Source organism: Cnephaeus nilssonii (assembly GCF_951640355.1).
Source record: "Cnephaeus nilssonii genome assembly, chromosome: X".
NCBI lineage: Eukaryota > Metazoa > Chordata > Mammalia > Chiroptera > Vespertilionidae > Cnephaeus > Cnephaeus nilssonii.
The window spans coordinates 40,109,077-40,128,086 of NC_137071.1; positions in this window are offsets into that span (position 1 = coordinate 40,109,077).

The window sequence follows — 19,010 nt, forward strand, 5'->3', positions numbered from 1 at the left end:
GTATGGCATTTCCTCAGAAAATTAAAAATGGTACTCCCATTTGACCCAGTGATCCCACTTCTAGGAATAAATCAGAAGAAAACAGAAACACTAATCAGAAAGGATATATGCACCCCTATGTTCATAACAGCACAATTTACAATAGCTAAGATTTGGAAACAGCCTAAGTGCCCATCAACAGATGAGTAGATTAGAAAACTGTTGTACATCTACACCAGGGGTCCTCAAACTTTTTAAACAGGGGGCCAGTTCACTGTCCCTCAGACCGTTGGAGGGCCGGACTATAGATTAAAAAAAAACTATGAACAAATTCCTATGCACACTGCACATATCTTATTTTGAAGTAAAAAAACAAAACAGCAAAAACACCTGCATGTGGCCCGCGGGTGGTAGTTTGAGGACGCCTTATCTACACAATGGAATATTACGCTGCTATAAAAAAGAAGGAATTCTTACCATTTGCAACAGCATGGATGGAACTGGAGAGCATTATGCTAAGTGAAATAAGCCAGTCAGTGAAAGAAAAATACCACATGATCTCACTCATTAATGGATAATAAAAAAAACATTATAAACTGATGGACAAAAATAGATACAGAGGCAGAGACACATCGAACAGACTGTCAAACTACAGCGGAAAGGCTGGGGAGGGTTGTGGGGGAGGTAAGAGATCAACCAAAGGACTTGTATGCAAGCATATAAGCATAACCAATGGACACAAGACACTGGGAGGGGAGTGAGGACATGTGCTGGGGGTTAGGGAAGGCTGGGGGAAGGTCAAATGGGGAAAAAAAGGAGCTTGGAAGTGTTCCTTCCTCTTGAATTTCTTGGAATAGTCTGAGGAGAATAGGTTTTAGTTCTTCCTTGAATGTTTGGTAAAACTCTCCTGTGAAGCCTTCAGTATGACGAGCACACACAGGATGCAGCTCCACTTCAGGGAATTTGGCATTCCGGACACAGCTGCCTGGGATCCCTGACTCACAGCGCATTCACACTAAGAGCCAGCGGCCCTAATTGTTGGTGCGTGCACACACAGGGACCCTGATTCTCAACGAGAAACCGCACAAGGCAACAGAGACTCTGACACTCGATTCTTGGTGCAGACACAGGGAAACACTGAGTCCTGGCACATGCTAAAGATCTCATTTTCGGCACATACCAACAGTGTGGTGCGGACAGGGCCCCTGATTCTAAGTGTGCACACGGAACACTGGGGACACTGACCTTGGGCAAGCCTGGTTCTCACCAACCAAAGGCAACCACACGTCCTAGTGTCAGAGCACTTCAGTGAAACTCGGGTCGAGTGAAGAAAATCTATTTGAAGAAATGATGACAGAAAACTTCCCGGATATGGGAAAGATAAAAGTTACGCAAGTACAGAGAGTCCCAAGCTGGATCAACCCCAAAAGACCCACACCAAGACATGTCAAAATTTCAATGGCAAATATAAATGATAAAGAGAGAATCTTAAAAGCAGCAAGAGAGAAACAGAGAGTTACCTACAAAGGAACACCCATCAGATTGTCAAATGATTACTCAACAGAAACACAACCTAGAAGTGAATGGAAGGAGGTATACAAAGTGTTGCAAAGCAAAGGACTGAATCCAAGGATACTATATCCAGCAAGACTATCAATCAAAATTGAAGGGAAAATCAGGAGCTTCGCAGACAAAAAAGGGCTCAGGGAGTTTATCACCACCAAACCAGCAATGTAAGAATTGCTAAAGGGAATACTGTAAAAAGAAGAAATAAACAGGTAAGAAGGAACACAGACACAAAAATAGATATGACTGCAAACAAATACCTTTCAGTAATAACTTTAAATGTAAACGGACTAAATGCTCCAATCAAAAGACATCAAATGGCTGAATGGATAAAAAAACATGACCCATATATATGCTGTATACAAGAGACCGACCTCAGAAAAAGAGACTCACACAGATTGAAAGTGAAGGGATGGAAAAATATCTTTCAGGCAAATGGAAATGAAAAAAAAAAAAACAACCTGGGGTAGCAATACTTATATCTGACAAAATAGACCTCAAAGTAAATACCATAACAAAAGATAAGAAAGGCCACTTCATAATACTAAAGAGGGAAATCCAACACGAAGAAATAATTCTGGTAAACATATACGCTCCCCATATAGGAGCACACAAATATATAAAAAAACTCCTGGAGGATATCAAGGGAGAGATTAATAGCAATAGAATCATAGTAGGAGACTTTAATACCCCACTATCACCATTGGACAAATCCTCTAAACAAAAAATCAACAAAGAAACAGCAATCCTAAATGACTCACTAGACCAGATGGAATTAATTGACATCTTCAAAACATTTCACCCCAAAGCCACAGAATATACATTCTTCTCAAGTGCACATGGGTCATTTTCAAAGATAGACCATATGCTGGGTCACAGGCAAAGTCTCTTCAAATTCAAGAAGATAGAAATTATATCAAGCATCTTCTCAGATCACAGTGGCATAAAACTGGAAATCAACTACAATAAATACAATCCAAAGAAATCAAACACATGGAGACGAAACAGCATGCTATTAAACAAGGACTGGGTCACCAGAGAGATCAAGGAAGAAATAAAAAACATCATGGAAACAAATGACAATGAAAACATAAAAATCCAAAAATCTATGGGACACAGCGAAAGCAGTCTTGAGAGGGAAGTTCATAGCTCTACAAGCCTATTGCAAAAAACAAGAAACAGTGGTAATAAATTACTTAACCCTACAACTCAAAGAGCTAGAAAAAGAGCAGCAAGAAAAGCCCAGTGTAACCAGAAGGAAGGAAATAACAAAGATCAGAGCGGAGATAAATGACATAGAGAACAAAGAAACAATACAAAAGATCAACAAAACCAAGAGCTGGTTTTTTTTGAAAGGATAAACAAGATTGATGGACCTCTATCCAGGCTCACCAAGAAGCAAAGAGAGAGGACCCAAATAAACAAAATCAGAAATGAAAGAGGTGAAATAACAACAGACCCCGCTGAGATACAAAGGATTGTTACAAAATACTATGAACAACTCTATTCCAACAAACTGGACAACCTGGAGGAAATGGACATATACCTAGAAAAATATAAACTTCCAAAAATCAATCAAGAAGAATCTAAACAGCTCAATAGGCCAATAACTATGACGAAATTGAAGCAGTCATCAAAAAGCTTCCGGCAAACAAAAGCCCGGGGCCTGATGGCTTCACAGGAGAGTTTTACCAAACATTCAAGGAAGAACTAAAACTTATTCTCCTCAGACTATTCCAAGAAATTCAAGAGGAAGGAACACTTCCAAGCTCCTTCTATGAAGCCAGCATCACCCTAATACCAAAACCAGATAAAGACAACACAATGAAAGAGAATTACAGACCAATATCCCTCATGAATATAGATGCCAAAATCCTCAACAAAATTCTAGCAAATTGGCTCCAGCAGTACATCAGAAAGATCATACACCATGACCAAGTAGGATTTATCCCAGGAATGCAAGGATGGTACAATATCCACAAATCAATAAACGTGATACATCACATAAACAAATTGAGAGATAAAAATCACATAGTCATATCAATTGATGCAGAAAAAGCATTTGACAAAATCCAACACCCTTTCTTGATAAAAACTCTCAACAAGGTGGGAATAAAAGGATCATACCTCAACATAATAAAAGCTATATATGATAAACCCACAGCAAGCATCATACTCAATGGACAAAAACTAAAAAATACACCTGGATATAAACAAACTTTAGGACTTAATTCTAAAACAAAGCATGACAACACAATAAAAACTGACAATATTCTGTCTTTACAAAAGCACTTTAAATTTTAAACAGAATCGAAATGTGTAGAACATTTTGGCATTAACAAAATCACAAGAAAGTTTTGCAATTTCTTTTAATCAGTGACCTCTAATTTTATGCTCTAACATAAAACATTTAAATCTGTTAAATTTTTTTTAATCCAGACAGCTCCTTAGTTTTTTTTTAATTAGCTTTAATTTAATAAAGAACAGTGCTGTGTAGATACAGTGATGGGAATGATGCAAATCAAAACGATAATGAGAAGAGGAGGGAAGATGGCGACCGGCAGGAAGGTAGGGACTGAGAGTGTGTGATCGAGTAAAGGAGTGATAGAGGTGTGTGTGGACATGTGTGGGTGTGTGTGAGAGTGAAATAGGGACAGTTAGATCCTGCAGTTCTTCCAGGGGGCTTCCAATCCAGGCAGTCTTAGAGGGCAAAACCCCTTGGCAGCTGCAAACACTCCGGGGAGGACACCAGCGGCACAGAGACCCTGCCATCTTGAAGAACAAAACTGCTTGAGACTAGAATCCTAGCCTCGCCACCACCCAGTCTGGTCTCAGAAGCAAACCTGGACACTACAGCCGCTCTGGTAGAAGACCTGCCACCCCAGCTGCAGATGCGCGAACCCTGAGATCTCCACCTCCAAATGTGCGCCGCTGAAAGCAGTAAGTACAACCTCCCCCTCCCCAGCGCCGGAACTCAGGATTCTAAGCATCCCCAGCCCATAGGCACCCAGGCACTCCACTACCCAGGCAGTGCTTGGGAACCACTGAGAGACACGAGGGGGTGATTCTGCATAGTCAAGGGTGCATGGCCTTGAAGTAGAATGTCTGAACTGCCTCTTCCTAAATAACTGCCCACTGACACCGCTGAGGTGCAACTTCAGTGCTAGGGTCCCTCAGAGTGCGTCGAACGTTGCGCTGGAGGGTACGCCACCAGTTCACGCACACTCAAGAGGAGGCAAACTCACGGCCACAGCAAGGGAAGGCACCCTGAGCCCATATATCCACAGGATCCATGGGGGAGCTGCTTTGAGCCGCTGCTGGGTGTGATTCGGTACAGCCACGGACGCGCTGTCCTACAGCAGAAACTCTGAACTCCTTTCTCCTGAATAACTTCCCACATACACCCTAGCTGTTTAACTTCAGTGCCACGGCCCCTCAGAGTGCATCAGAGCTCTGCGCCTGCAAACACAGCTCCACAGAAGCGAATGTACAACAGGCAGGCACCCTGAGCCCATCTACACACAGGGTGCTAGTGGGAGCCACTGGCAGCTCTCCCAACAGACAGTTCCCTGGTGCCATTATGAGTCTTCGCTGGACACGCGCGATTTCAACAAAGGGTGCAAGACAGCAAAAACTGGGACACTCCACTCCATAGCTGCTGACTTCTAGACACCACAGTTGTGCCTCTCAAGCATGCAGGCCTACATCAAGAGAACCCCAGTAGAGGAAAAAAGATGGCGACCGGCAGGAAGGTAGTGAGAGAGAGAGTATGAGTGAGGAACCCATAGAGGAGAGTGTAGACGTGTGAGGTGTGTGTGTGTGAATGAGCTAGGGTCAGTTAGATTCTGCAGGTCTTCCAAGGGGCTCCCTAACCGGGCAGTCGTAGAGGCGGAGCCCCGCGCACAAAGCGGACACTTCTCGGCGGCTGGCACGGACGCCGAGACCACGCCATCTTGAGAAACAGAGCTGCCTGAGACTCGGATCCTGGCTTCTGACACAAACCAGGACCCTGCAGCCACTGGGGACAGAGAACTGCTATCACAGCTTCAGACCAACAAACAACAAGAATCCAGACTTCCCCGCAGATTTCCGTGAGTCAAAGAGCCTATCCCCCTCCCCGCAGGCGTGCGGATAGCGCCATAGTAACTGATAGGCCTGCCCCTCGCCCAAGCTGCTGAGCGCCCACAGGCGCGCGGAAAGTGCCATAGTAACTGATAGACTCGCGCCTCGCCCAAGCTGCCGAGCTTTGCACAGGGACGCGCTCCCCTGTAGGGAATTTGGCGCGCGCGGGAGAGAAGCAGTTCCCAGTCGGGGAAATCTGTCAGTGTACACAGAGGGCTCCCCTTCGGGGAATTTGTGGGAATTTGGCTTGCGGGTCACAGCTCCCCCTCCGCGGAATCTTAGAGTGTGCACAGAGGGGCTTCCCTTTGGGGAATTTGGCGCGCAGGAAAAACTCCGCCCACCTTCTGGGAATCTGGGAGAGTGCACAGAGCCAGCTCACCTTCAGGAATTTGAGAGTGTGCTCCCTAGCCGGTTTGGCTCAGTAGAGAGAGCACACACAGAACGCAGCTACACTTCAGGGAATTTGGCACGCTGGACACAGCTGCCTGGGATCCCTGACTCACAGCGCATTCACACTAAGAGCCAGCAACCCCAATAGTTGGTGCATGCACACACAGGGACCCTGATTCTCAACGAGAAACTGCACAAGGCAACAGAGACTTTGACACTCGAGTCTTGGTGCAGACACAGGGAAACTCTGACTCCTGGCACATGCTAAGGATCTCATTTTCGGCACATACCAACAGTGTGGTGCAGACAGGGCCCCTGATTCTAAGTGTGCACACGAGACCACACGGAACACTGGGAACACTGACCCTGGGCAAGTCTGGTTCCCGCCAACCAAAGGCAGCCACACGTCCTAGTGTCAGAGCACATCAGTGAAACTCGGGTGGAGCGAAGTCCCCACAGCACACAGCCCAGGTCCAAGCAAACGGAAGCTTGAGCTTTCTGGTAATAGCCAGAATGGGGAAACAAAATAACTCACAGAGGAAAGAAAATGTGGAGTCACCAAGAAAGGAAATTAATGAAACTGAAGCTTGCAACATGACTGAAAAGGAGTTCAGAGTAATGGTCGTGGAATTTATACATCGAATGGATGAGAAAATCAACAACTTATGCAAGAATCAGGAAGAACTGAAAAGTGATATAGCTACAATCAAAAACACCATGGAAAGTTTCAACAGTAGACTACAAGAAGCAGAGGACCGAATTAGTGAGTTAGAAGATCAGGTACAGAAACAAGCTCAATCTGAACAGCAATTGGATAAAAAAATTAAAAAGCAGGAGGAAAGCCTAAGGGAGCTTCGGGACAACATGAAACGAAGTAACATGCGTATAATAAGGCTGCCAGAAGCACAAGAAGAGCAGCAGGGATTAGAAAATCTATTTGAAGAAATAATGACAGAAAACTTCCCGGATATGGGAAAGATAAAAGTTACGCAAGTACAGAGAGTCCCAAGCAGGATCAACCCCAAAAGACCCACACCAAGACATGTCATAATTTTAATGGCAAATATAAATGATAAAGAGAGAATCCTAAAGGCGGCAAGAGAGAGAGAGAGAGTTACCTACATAGGAACACCCATCAGATTGTCAAATGATTACTCAACAGAAACACAACAAGCTAGAAGTGAATGGAAGGAGGTATACAAAGTGTTGCAAAGCAAAGGACTGAATCCAAGAATACCATATCCAGGAAGACTATCAATCAAAATTGAAGGGGAAATCAGGAGCTTCACAGACAAAAAAAGGCTCAGGGAGTTTATAACCACCAAACCAGCAATGTAAGAATTGCTAAAGGGAATACTGTAAAAAGAAGAAATAAACAGGTAAGAAGGAATACAGACACAAAAATAGATATGACTACAAAGAAATACCTTTCAGTAATAACTTTAAATGTAAACGGACTAAATGCTCCAATCAAAAGACATCAAGTAGCTGAATGGATAAAAAAACATGACCCATATATATGCTGTATACAAGAGACCGACCTCAGAAAAAGAGACTCACACAGATTGAAAGTGAAGGAATGGAAAAATATCTTTCAGGCAAATGGAAATGAAAAAAAAAGCTGGGGTAGCAATACTTATATCTGACAAAATAGACCTCAAAGTAAATGACATAACAAGAGATAAGGAAGGCCACTTCATAATTCTAAAGGGAGAAATCCAACAAGAAGAAATAATTCTGGTAAGCATATACGCTCCCAATATAGGAGCACCCAAATACATAAAAAAACTCCTGGAGGATCAAGGGAGAGATTAATAGCAATACAATCATAGTAGGAGACTTTAATACCCCACTATCACCACTGGACAAATCCTCTAAACAAAAAATCAGCAAAGAAACAGCAATCCTAAATGACTCCCTAGACCAGATGGAATTAATTGACATCTTCAAAACATTTCACCCCAAAGCCACAGAATATACATTCTTCTCAAGTGCACATGGGTCATTTTCAAAGATAGACCATATGCTGGGTCACAGGCAAAGTCTCTTCAAATTCAAGAAGATAGAAATTATATCAAGCATCTTCTCAGATCACAGTGGCATAAAACTGGAAATCAACTACAATAAATACAATCCAAAGAAATCAAACACATGGAGACGAAACAGCATGCTATTAAACAAGGACTGGGTCACCAGAGAGATCAAGGAAGAAATAAAAAACATCATGGCAACAAATGACAATGAAAACACAACAATCCAAAATCTATGGGACACAGCGAAAGCAGTCTTGAGAGGGAAGTTCATAGCTCTACAAGCCTATTGCAAAAAACAAGAAACAGTGGTAATAAATTACTTAACCCTACAACTCAAAGAGCTAGAAAAAGAGCAGCAAGAAAAGCCCACTGTAACCAGAAGGAAGGAAATAACAAAGATCAGAGCGGAGATAAATGACATAGAGAACAAAGAAACAATACAAAAGAATAACAAAACCAAGAGCTGGTTCTTTAAAAGGATAAACAAGATTGATGGACCTCTAGCCAGGCTCACCAAGAAGCAAAGAGAGAGGACCCAAATAAACAAAATCAGAAATGAAAGAGGTGAAATAACAACAGACCCTACTGAGATACAAAGGATTGTTACAAAATACTATGAACAACTCTATTCCAAGAAACTGGACAACTTGGAGGAAATGGACCTATTCCTAGAAAAATATAACCTTCCAAAAATCAATCAAGAAGAATCTAAACAGCTCAATAGGCCAATAACTATGGACGAAATTGAAGCAGTCATCAAAAAGCTTCCGGAAAACAAAAGCCCGGGGCCTGATGGCTTCACAGGAGAGTTTTACCAAACATTCAAGGAAGAACTAAAAACCATCCTCCTCAGACTATTCCAAAAAATTCAAGTGCAAGAAACACTTCCAAGCTCCTTCTATGAAGCCAGCATCACCCTAATACCAAAACCAGACAAGGACAACACAATGAAAGAGAATTACAGACCAGTATCCCTCATGAATATAGATGCCAAAATCCTCAACAAAATTCTAGCAAATCGGATCCAGCAGTACATCAGAAAGATCATACACCATGACCAAGAAGGATTTATCCCAGGAATGCAAGGATGGTACAATATCCACAAATCAATAAACATGATACATCACATAAACAAATTGAAAGATAAAAATCACATAGTCATATCAATTGATGCAGAAAAAGCATTTGACAAAATCCAACACCCTTTCTTGATAAAAACTCTCAACAAGGTGGGAATAGAAGGCTCATACCTCAACATAATAAAAGCTATATATGATAAACCCACAGCAAACATCATACTCAATGGACAAAAATTAAAAACATTTCTCCTAAGAACAGGAACAAGACAGGGATGCCCACTCTCACCACTCCTGTTTGACATAGTACTGGAAGTATTAGCCATTGCAATTAGACAAGAAGAAGAAATAAAAGGCATCCAAATTGGAAAAAAACAAGTAAATCTGTCTTTATTTGCAGACGACATGATATTGTACATAAAAATTCCAAAAGACTCCGTGAAAAAACTAATAGACTTAATAAATGAATTCGGCAATGTAGCAGGATACAAAATTAACGCCCAGAAATCTATGGCCTTTCTATACACCAATAGTGAACTTACAAACAGAGAGACTAAAAAGGCAATCCCATTTACCATCGCACCAAAAAAATTAAGATACCTAGGAATAAACTTAACTAAGGAGGTAAAAGACCTATACACGGAAAACTACAGGACACTGAAAAAAAGATAGAGAAAGACATAAACAGATGGAAGAACATACCATGTTCATGGATTGGTAGACTCAACATCATTAAAATGTCCATACTACCCAAAGCAATCTATAGATTCAATGCACGCCCTATTAAAATACCAACAGCATATTTCACAGACCTTGAAAGAACTCTCCAAAAATTCATCTGGAATAAAAAAAGACCCGAATAGCCACAGCAATCCTGAGAATGAAGAATAAAGTAGGAGGGATATCAATACTAGATTTCAAGCTGTATTACAAAGCCCCTGTTATCAAAACAGCCTGGTACTGGCACAAGAACAGACATATAGATCAATGGAACAGAATAGAGAATCCAGACATTGACCCAAACCACTATGCTCAATTAATATTTGACAAAGGAGGCATGAACATACTATGGAATAAAGACAGTCTCTTCAATAAATGGTGTTGGGAAAATTGGACAGATACATGCAAAAAAAATGAAGCTTGATCACCAACTTACGCCATACACAAAAATAAACTCAAAATGGATACAGGACTTAAACATAAGACGGGAAACCATAAAATACTAGAGCAATCCACAGGCAGCAAAATCTCAGACATATGCCAAAAGAAATTCTTCACTGACACTGCCCCTAGGGCAATGAAAGCTAAAGAGAAAATTAACAAATGGGACTACATAAAAATAAAAAGCTTTTTCACAGCAAAAGAAACCATCAACAAAACAACAAGAAGGCCCACTGCATGGGAGAACATATTTGCAAATGGCATCACTGATAAAGGTTTAATCACCAACATCTACAGGCAGCTTATACAACTTAATAAAAGGAAGATAAATGATCCAATAAAAAAATGGGCAACAGACCTAAATAGAATCTTTTCAAAAGAAGACAGAAGGAAGGCCAAGAGACACATGAAAACATGCTCAACGTCACTAATTATCCGAGAGATGCAAATCAAAACAACAATGCGGTACCACCTCACACCTGTCAGAATGGCTATCATCAACAAATCAACAAACGACAAGTGTTGGCGAGGATGCGGAGAAAAAGGAACCCTCGTGCACTGCTGGTGGGAATGCAGATTGGTGCAGCCACTGTGGAGAACAGTATGGAGTTTCCTCAAAAAATTGAAAATGGAACTCCCATTTGACCCCGTAATCCCACTCCTGGGAATATATCCGAAGAAACTAGAAACACCAATCAGAAAGGATATATGCACCCCTATGTTCATAGCAGCACAATTCACCATAGCTAAGATTTGGAAAAAGCCTAGGTGCCCATCAGCAGATGACTGGATCAGAAAACTGTGGTACATCTACACAATGGAATACTATGCTGCCATAAAAAAGAAGGAATTCTCATCATTTGCAGCAACCTGGATGGAATTGGAGAACATTATGTTAAGTGAAATAAGTCAGTCAATGAAAGAAAAATACCACATGATCTCACTCATTTATGGATAATAAAGAACATTATAAAATTGAACAAAAAGATAGATACAGAGACAGTAAAGCATCAAACAGACTGTCAAATTACAGGGGGAAGGTTAGGGAGAGGTGGGGGAGATAAGAGATCAACCAAAGGACTTGTATGCATGCATATAAGCATAACCAATGGATGCAAAACTCTGGGGGGTTAGGGCATATATGGGAGTGGGGTGTGTGGGGGGGGGCAATGGTAAGATATGTACACATATAATACCTTAATAAGAAAATTGAGAAAAAAAAAAGAGAACCCAAGTAGCTCAAGTAGGGAGCTACACTAGATTACCAAACCCAGGAGAACTGAGAGATTACACCAGTAGCACCATCCCCAAAAGAACCTGGGTAGCAAAGCAAGCGGATCTACAATTAAAACATTACAGGAAAACATGGGGAGAAAAAAAGGAAATTCCCAAAGGGAGGAAAAAGAGGAATCACCAGAAAGGGAGTTAAATGAACTTGAGGCTAGCAGCTTAACTGAGAAAGAATTCAGAGTATTCGTTATAAGGATATTTAAACGGATGGATGACAAATACACACAACTCAATAAGAACTATAAGGAGCTGAATGAAAATGTCACCAACATGAAAAGAAACCAAGCGGAGATGAAGAACAACATAGCTGCAATAAAGAACACAATGGAAAGCTTAAAGAGCTTAGTAGAAGAGGCTGAGGACCGCATCAGCGAATTAGAAGACAAGGTAGGAAAAAACACACAAACACTGCAGCAACTGGAAAGAAGACTTAAAAGGCAAGAGGAGAGCCTAAGGGAGCTTCAGGACAACACAAAACGAAACAACCTTCGAATAATAGGGATAAAAGAAAGAGAGGAAGAGAAGCAAAGAATAGAAAACCTGTTAGAAGAAATAATGACAGAAAACTTCCCTGATATTGGCAAGAAAAAAACTATCCAAGTCCAAGAAGTACACAGAGTCCCAAATAAGTTGAACCCCAAAAGACCGACACCAAGACACATCATAATTAAATTGAAGAACACCAACGACAAAGCAAGAATCTTAAAGGCTGCCAGAGAGAAACAGAAAGTTACCTACAAGGGATCTCCTATGAGAATATCAACTGATTTCTCAACAGAAACACACCAGGCCAGTAGGGAATAGAATAAAATATACAAAGTGATGCAAAACAAGGGACTGAATCAAAGAATACTATACCCAGCAAGTCTATCATTCAAAATTGAAGGTGGAATCAGAAGCTTCAAGACAAAAAATGGCTAAGAGAGTTCATCACTACCAAGCCAGCAATGCAAGAAATACTAAAGGGGCTGCTGTAAAAAGAAGAAAGAGAAAGGCAAGAAGAAACACAAACACTAAGGAAAAATATGTCAACAAACAGGAACTTATCAATAATAAAAGTAAACGTAAATGGATTAAATGCACCAATCAGAAGACATAGGGTAGCTGAATGGATAAGAAAACATGACCCATATATTTGCTGTCTACAAGAGACCCACCTTAGAGCAAAAGATCCACACAGACTGAGAGTGAAGGGATGGAAAAACATTTCTCAGGCAAATGGAAATGAGAAAAAAGCTTGGATTGTGATACTTATATCAGATAAAATAGACCTCAAAGTAAAAGCCATAATAAGAAATCAGGAAGGCCACTACATAATACTAAAGGGAGCAATCCAGCAAGAATATATAACTCTGGTAAATGTATATGCACCCAACGCAGGAGCGCCCAAATACATAAAATATCTCCGGGAAGTTATCAAGAGAGAGATCGACATCAATACAATCATAGTAGGGGACTTTAATACAACACTGACATCAATGGATAAATTCTCCGGACAAAAAATCAGCAAAGAAACAGTAATTCTAAATGACACACTAGATCCACATGGACCTAATTGACATCTCCAGAGTATTTCACCCCAAAGCCATGGAATATACGTTCTTCTCAAGTGCACATGGGACATTCTCAAAAATAGACCACATATTGGGTAACAAGCAAAGTCTCCCCAAATTCAAAAAGATTGAAATCATATCAAGCATTTTCTCAGACCACAATGGCATAATATTAGAAATAAACTACAACAAAAACATTCCAAAAAATTCCAACACTTGGAAACTGAATAGCATGCTACTAAACAATGACTGGGTTACCAGAGAGATCAAAGAAGAAATAAAAAACATCATGGAGACTAATGACAATAAAAACTCAACATTATAAATCCGATGGGACACAATGAAAGCAGTCCTGCAAGGGAAATGTATAGCTCTACAGGCCTACCTCAAAAAAACAAGAAAAAATGGTAATAGATCATCTAACTCAACAACTCAAAGAATTAGAAAGGGATCAACAAGAAAAGAACACAGTGAGCAGAAGAAAGGAAATAATAAAGATCAGAGCAGAAATGAATGACATAGAGACCCAAAAAACAATATACAAGATCAACAAAAACCAAGAGCTGGTTCTTTGAAAGGATAAACAAGATTGATGAACCTCTAGCCAGACTCACCAAGAATCAAAGAGAGAGGACCCAAATAAACAAAATCAGAAATGAAAGAGGTGAAATAACAACAGACCCCACAGAAATACAAAGGATTGGCATAAAATACTATGAACAACTCTACTCCAACAAACTAAACAACCTGGAGGAAATGGACACATTCCTAGAAAAACACAACCTTCCAAAACTTACTCAGGAAGAGACAACAATGTGGTACCATCTCACACCTGTCAGAATGGCCATTATCAACAAGTCAACAAATGACAAGTGCTGGCAAGGATGTGGAGAAAAAGCAACCCTTGTGCACTGCTGGTGGGAATGCAGACTGGTGCTGCCACTGTGGAGAACAGTATGGAGTTTCCTTAAAAAACTAAAAATGGAACTCCCATTTGACCCAGTGTTCCCACTTCTAGGAATATATCCCAAGAAAACAGAAACATCAATCAGAAAGGATATATGCACCCCTATGTTCATAGCAGCACAATTCACCATAGCTAAGATTTGGAAACAGCCTGAGTGCCCATCAGCAGATGAGTGGATTAAAAACTGTGGTACATCTACACAATGGAATACTATGCTGCGGTATAAAAGAAGGAATTCTTACCATTTGCAACAGCATGATGGAACTGGAGAACATTATGCTTAGTGAAATAAGTCAGGCAGAGAAAGAGCTATATCACATGATCTAACTCATTTGTTGAATATAATGAACAACATAAACTGATGGGGAAATAAAAATAGATCCAGAAACAGAGAAACATCAATCAGAAAGTCAAACCTCTGGGAAGAAATTGTGAGGTAACCAGAAACCCAAGAATGCCTGAGAATGCCTTTCTACCCACACTAGCAATCATCAGAAGTACGGTAATTTTACCTGGGAAAACAGAGTAAGTATTTTGGTCTTATGCTCCTGACCCTTCATGGGTAAGACACCTTACTTGGGCTGATCCCCTGACTAATGTAGTTACCAATAATACCAAACACCTTGGTCATCCAGGAGGTCCATGGGTGGGGCAAGAAAGTATAAATACACAGGGGTGTCCACCCAGCTTCCCTTTTGTATGACACGAAATCAAAACAATGCCCCTTTGTGTGTACAATTAAAGAGAGGTTTCTGGCTTGTGTGGACACCAAAGAAAGGGTGTCACTACTATCACTACTTGCCCCCAGTAGAGGTGCAGAAAATGTAACCAAGACCTTGTCTATATAAAAAGAAATGGACAGCCAGTTTGAAAGGGAATTGCCATGGACTAGAACAAAGAATATCCTTACATGATATTATTCTACACTATCATTAAAATTTTTCCCAAATTTGGATCACCCCCAGTACTAATAATAGTTCCTCGCACCCTTGGGGATAAAAAAAAAATCATCTGTTTGGTGCTTGGACACAAACTTAACACATCTCTTGATATTTTAGAATTACAACAGCATAATGTACAATTATCCCAAGCAAAATTACAAACTAATTCTTTGAATGGCAGCGATTTAAAAAGGACATGTAATGATTTAATCATTTTCATTGTGTAGAGGGCCTCCTGGGAAGGCACCTGAGCATTCTATATTGGTCCCTCTTACCTTTTATTGCAAGAGAGACCCTCTTCTCACAATTCAATTGCTCACAGCTGTTGCATGAGCTCTCTGTCCATGTCGAGGTTGAAGTCTCGTGATGACTGGTGCCATGGATCTGTCTCTCACCCAGTGGGGCAAACTGAGCCCTCCCTGGAGAAGAAAACTGGGTTCCACAAGATATGTGATCAGTGCTGGGGCCCCACCTGCAGGCGAGGGGATCCCAAGGCAGGTTCTGGGCATGGAGGCCATGGGGACATAAGTTACCAAGAAGACAAAACTGAATCTCACATCACCTTCTTGGCCCCGGAGGATGGCTGGTTAGCCAGAGATGGGTAAGATTCCTCAAAAGGGAAACAACCTAAGACAGGCACAGTCGAAGAGGGGCCATCAGGAGAGAATTTGAGGATCAACAGAGGTGGGGCACAGACCCTCACCCCGCTAACATTGCAGGGGCCTGAACCCTAGCCCTTTCTGAGGGAGGTCTCCTGCCCTCATGGCTGCTTCGTGCTTCCCATGCCCAGCCCAGATCAGGACTCAGGTGACCAACAGAGACTTGGTCGACAGAAGATGCCCTCTCACTCCAACAAGAATTGTTTGAGTTGCCTTGTACCCATGGTGTGGGGAAGGGGGTTTACGATATCTAAATCCAGCCTACCACCAGGAATGCTCAGGGCCTAATCAACAAGGCAAATAATCCTTTCCACTAATATTTACATGGTAAAATAAGATTGTTGTCAGAGTAATAAATTTGACAGTAAAATAGTAGTCAAGTTTTCAGGAAAATTTAAATTGGCTAGTTGAAACAAGCGAATATTCTAGAAAAATTAATAGTACTGGACAAAAAGGTGTTCCTAAAGTGTTAACTAAAATTTTTATTGGTACTTCATCTCATGATAAAAATGTGTACCATGTAATGAACCTAAAACAGTAATATTATAGTGCTAAAAATTAAAATTTAAATGCCATCAAGACTACATTATAAAATTTTCAAAAGCATCCTAATATTTAAAACAATAAGGGCGGGGATAGTAGAAGAATATCATGTAATGAAAAATATCCTGTAAGTAATTACATCTAGAAAATTAATACTTTATAAAATTAATTGTAAGGCTAAAAGCAAGACACCCATGAAAAACACACAAGGTGTCAAAACAAGCCAGAGGAAAATCATTTGGGCAAAAAATGAAATAGGATCCCAAGTCAAATTTATAGAAAATATTCCTTTATTAACTTTTCATTGAGAATATGTTTGTATATTTTCAGAAAACAACTCTGAGACCATGTGGATTCCAGCAACAGAGAGGAATTGACAGGACTACTCCAGCCATCAAGACAGAAGAGATGCAGTCCAGAGATGGAAATGCTGACGTCGCCTTGCCATACTAGCAGTTAAGAGCTGTGCATCACTGCAGGTTGTCCAGGACCAAACCAGACAGGGTCAGACCAGCATTAACACCATTTGTCCACCATCCAGAACTGAAATGTCAGTGCTGACATGTACACATAAGGAACTGTTGGACATTGAAATTGGGTCTCAAAAGAACTGTTGGCCCAGAAAGAAACTGACTACAGACTGATTCATTTGCCTGTCAGCATAACCATTATTGCTTGTCTCATTTTCGGTTCTTATAAGTGTATTTCTAATAGCACATGATCTCACTCATCTAGGGGAAATAATGAACTGCATGGACTGATGGACAGGAACAGACCCAGAAATGGGGAGGCATGGATAGGACTGTCGGGCCTCAGAGGGGGGGTAGGGGAAGGTAGGGGTAGAGGGGAGGGATCGACCAAGGGACTTGAGTGCAGTCATGTGAGCCTAACCAGCGGTTAAGGACAGGGGTGTGGGGGCATGTGTGGGGAGGAGTGTGGGCTGGGAATGGGGGGATGAGGACAAATATGTGATACCTTAATCAATAAATAAATTAAAAAAACAACAACAGTGAGGTACCATCTCACACCTGTCAGAATGGCTGTCATCAACAAACAACAAGTGCTAGCGAGGATGTGGAGAAAAAGAAACTCTGGTGCATTGCTGGTGTGAATGCAGACTGGTGCAGCCATTGTGGAGAACAGTATGGAGTTTCCTCAAAAAATTAAAAATGGAACTCCCATTTGACCCAGTGATCCCACTTCTAAGAACATATCCCAAGAAACTAGAAACACCAATCAGAAAGGATATATGCACCCCTATGTTTATAGCAGTACAATTTACCATAGCTAAGATTTGGAAACAGCCTAAGTGCCCATCAGCAGATGAGTAGATTAGAAAATAGTGGTACATCTACACAATGGAATACTATGCTGCTGTAAAAAAGCAGGAACTCTTACCATTCTCAACAGCATGGATGGACATGGAGAGCATTATGCTAAGAGAAATAAGCCAGTCAGAGAAAGATAAATATCCACATGATCTCACTCATTTGTGGAATATAATGAACAATATTAAACTGATGAACAAAAATAAATCCAGAGACAGAGAAGCATCGAACAGACGTCAAACCTCAGAGGGAAGGCCTGTTGCTGGGATGGGGGCGGGTAAGAGATAAACCAAAGTATTTGTATGCATTCATATAAGCATAACCAATGAACACAGACACTAGGGGGGTGAGGGCATGTGCTGGAGGGTGGGAGTGGTTTGATAGAGGTCACTGGGGGGAAAAGGAGACATATGTAATACTTTAATCAATCCTATATAATAAAGAGGGAATATGCTAATTGACCCTCATGCAGTCGCAAAGATGGAAGCACCCACAGCCAATAAGGAGGGAATATGCTAATTGACTGCCCCGTCCTCAAAGATGGCGGTGCTCACAGCCACAAGACGGTGGCGCCCAGTACCCTCTGCCCTACCGGGGCCAGCCCAAGGTGCAGGCAAGCCTCGGATGGCTGCTGCCCAGCCTCCCAGGACTGCCCGAGGCTCAGGTAACCAGGGCCGATCTAGGCTTACACTGCTCGCAGTGGCAGCAGCAGAGGTGTGATTGGGGGCATCGCCTTCCCCTGATCACCAGGTTGCCTCCCACCCCTGAGGGCTCCGGAACTGTGAGAGGGGGCAGGCCAGGCTGAGGGACCGCCTCAAGTGCATGAATTTTCATGCATTGGGACTCTAGTAAAGAATAAAATAATGAAAATGAATAAGGAACACAATTTAGAAAACTTGCATTCGGGTATGGTTATTTTATCATAACCATCTCAGCAATTTTGTTAATAGATTTTAATTTAATTATTAATAATTTTATGTGAAAAAGTAATTGTGTGGGATATTATTTGGAGAGGTCACTTGAAACTTCTATATTTTCCTTCTATGTATTTCTTATAATAGATTTTTTTAATCCATCTGAATTAATTGGTTAGAAGACATGCAAGCAAATTGGCAGCTGAACTTAGCCCTCAAAACCAAACAGTTACTATATGAGCTACATGATCAAAAATGATTATAATGTCTTTATCTGTAAAGCTGTTGAAAATCAGAGAGCTAGCATACTAACTCCTGGCATATTTACAGGCAACATCAAAAGATGTAGATATTTTAAATATCATATCATCATAAATGGTTTGGCTCAGTGAATAGAACATCAGCCCATGGACTGAAGGATCCAGGGTTCGATTCCAGTCAGGGGCATGTACTTTGGTTGTGGACTCAATCCCTGGTAGCGGGTGTGC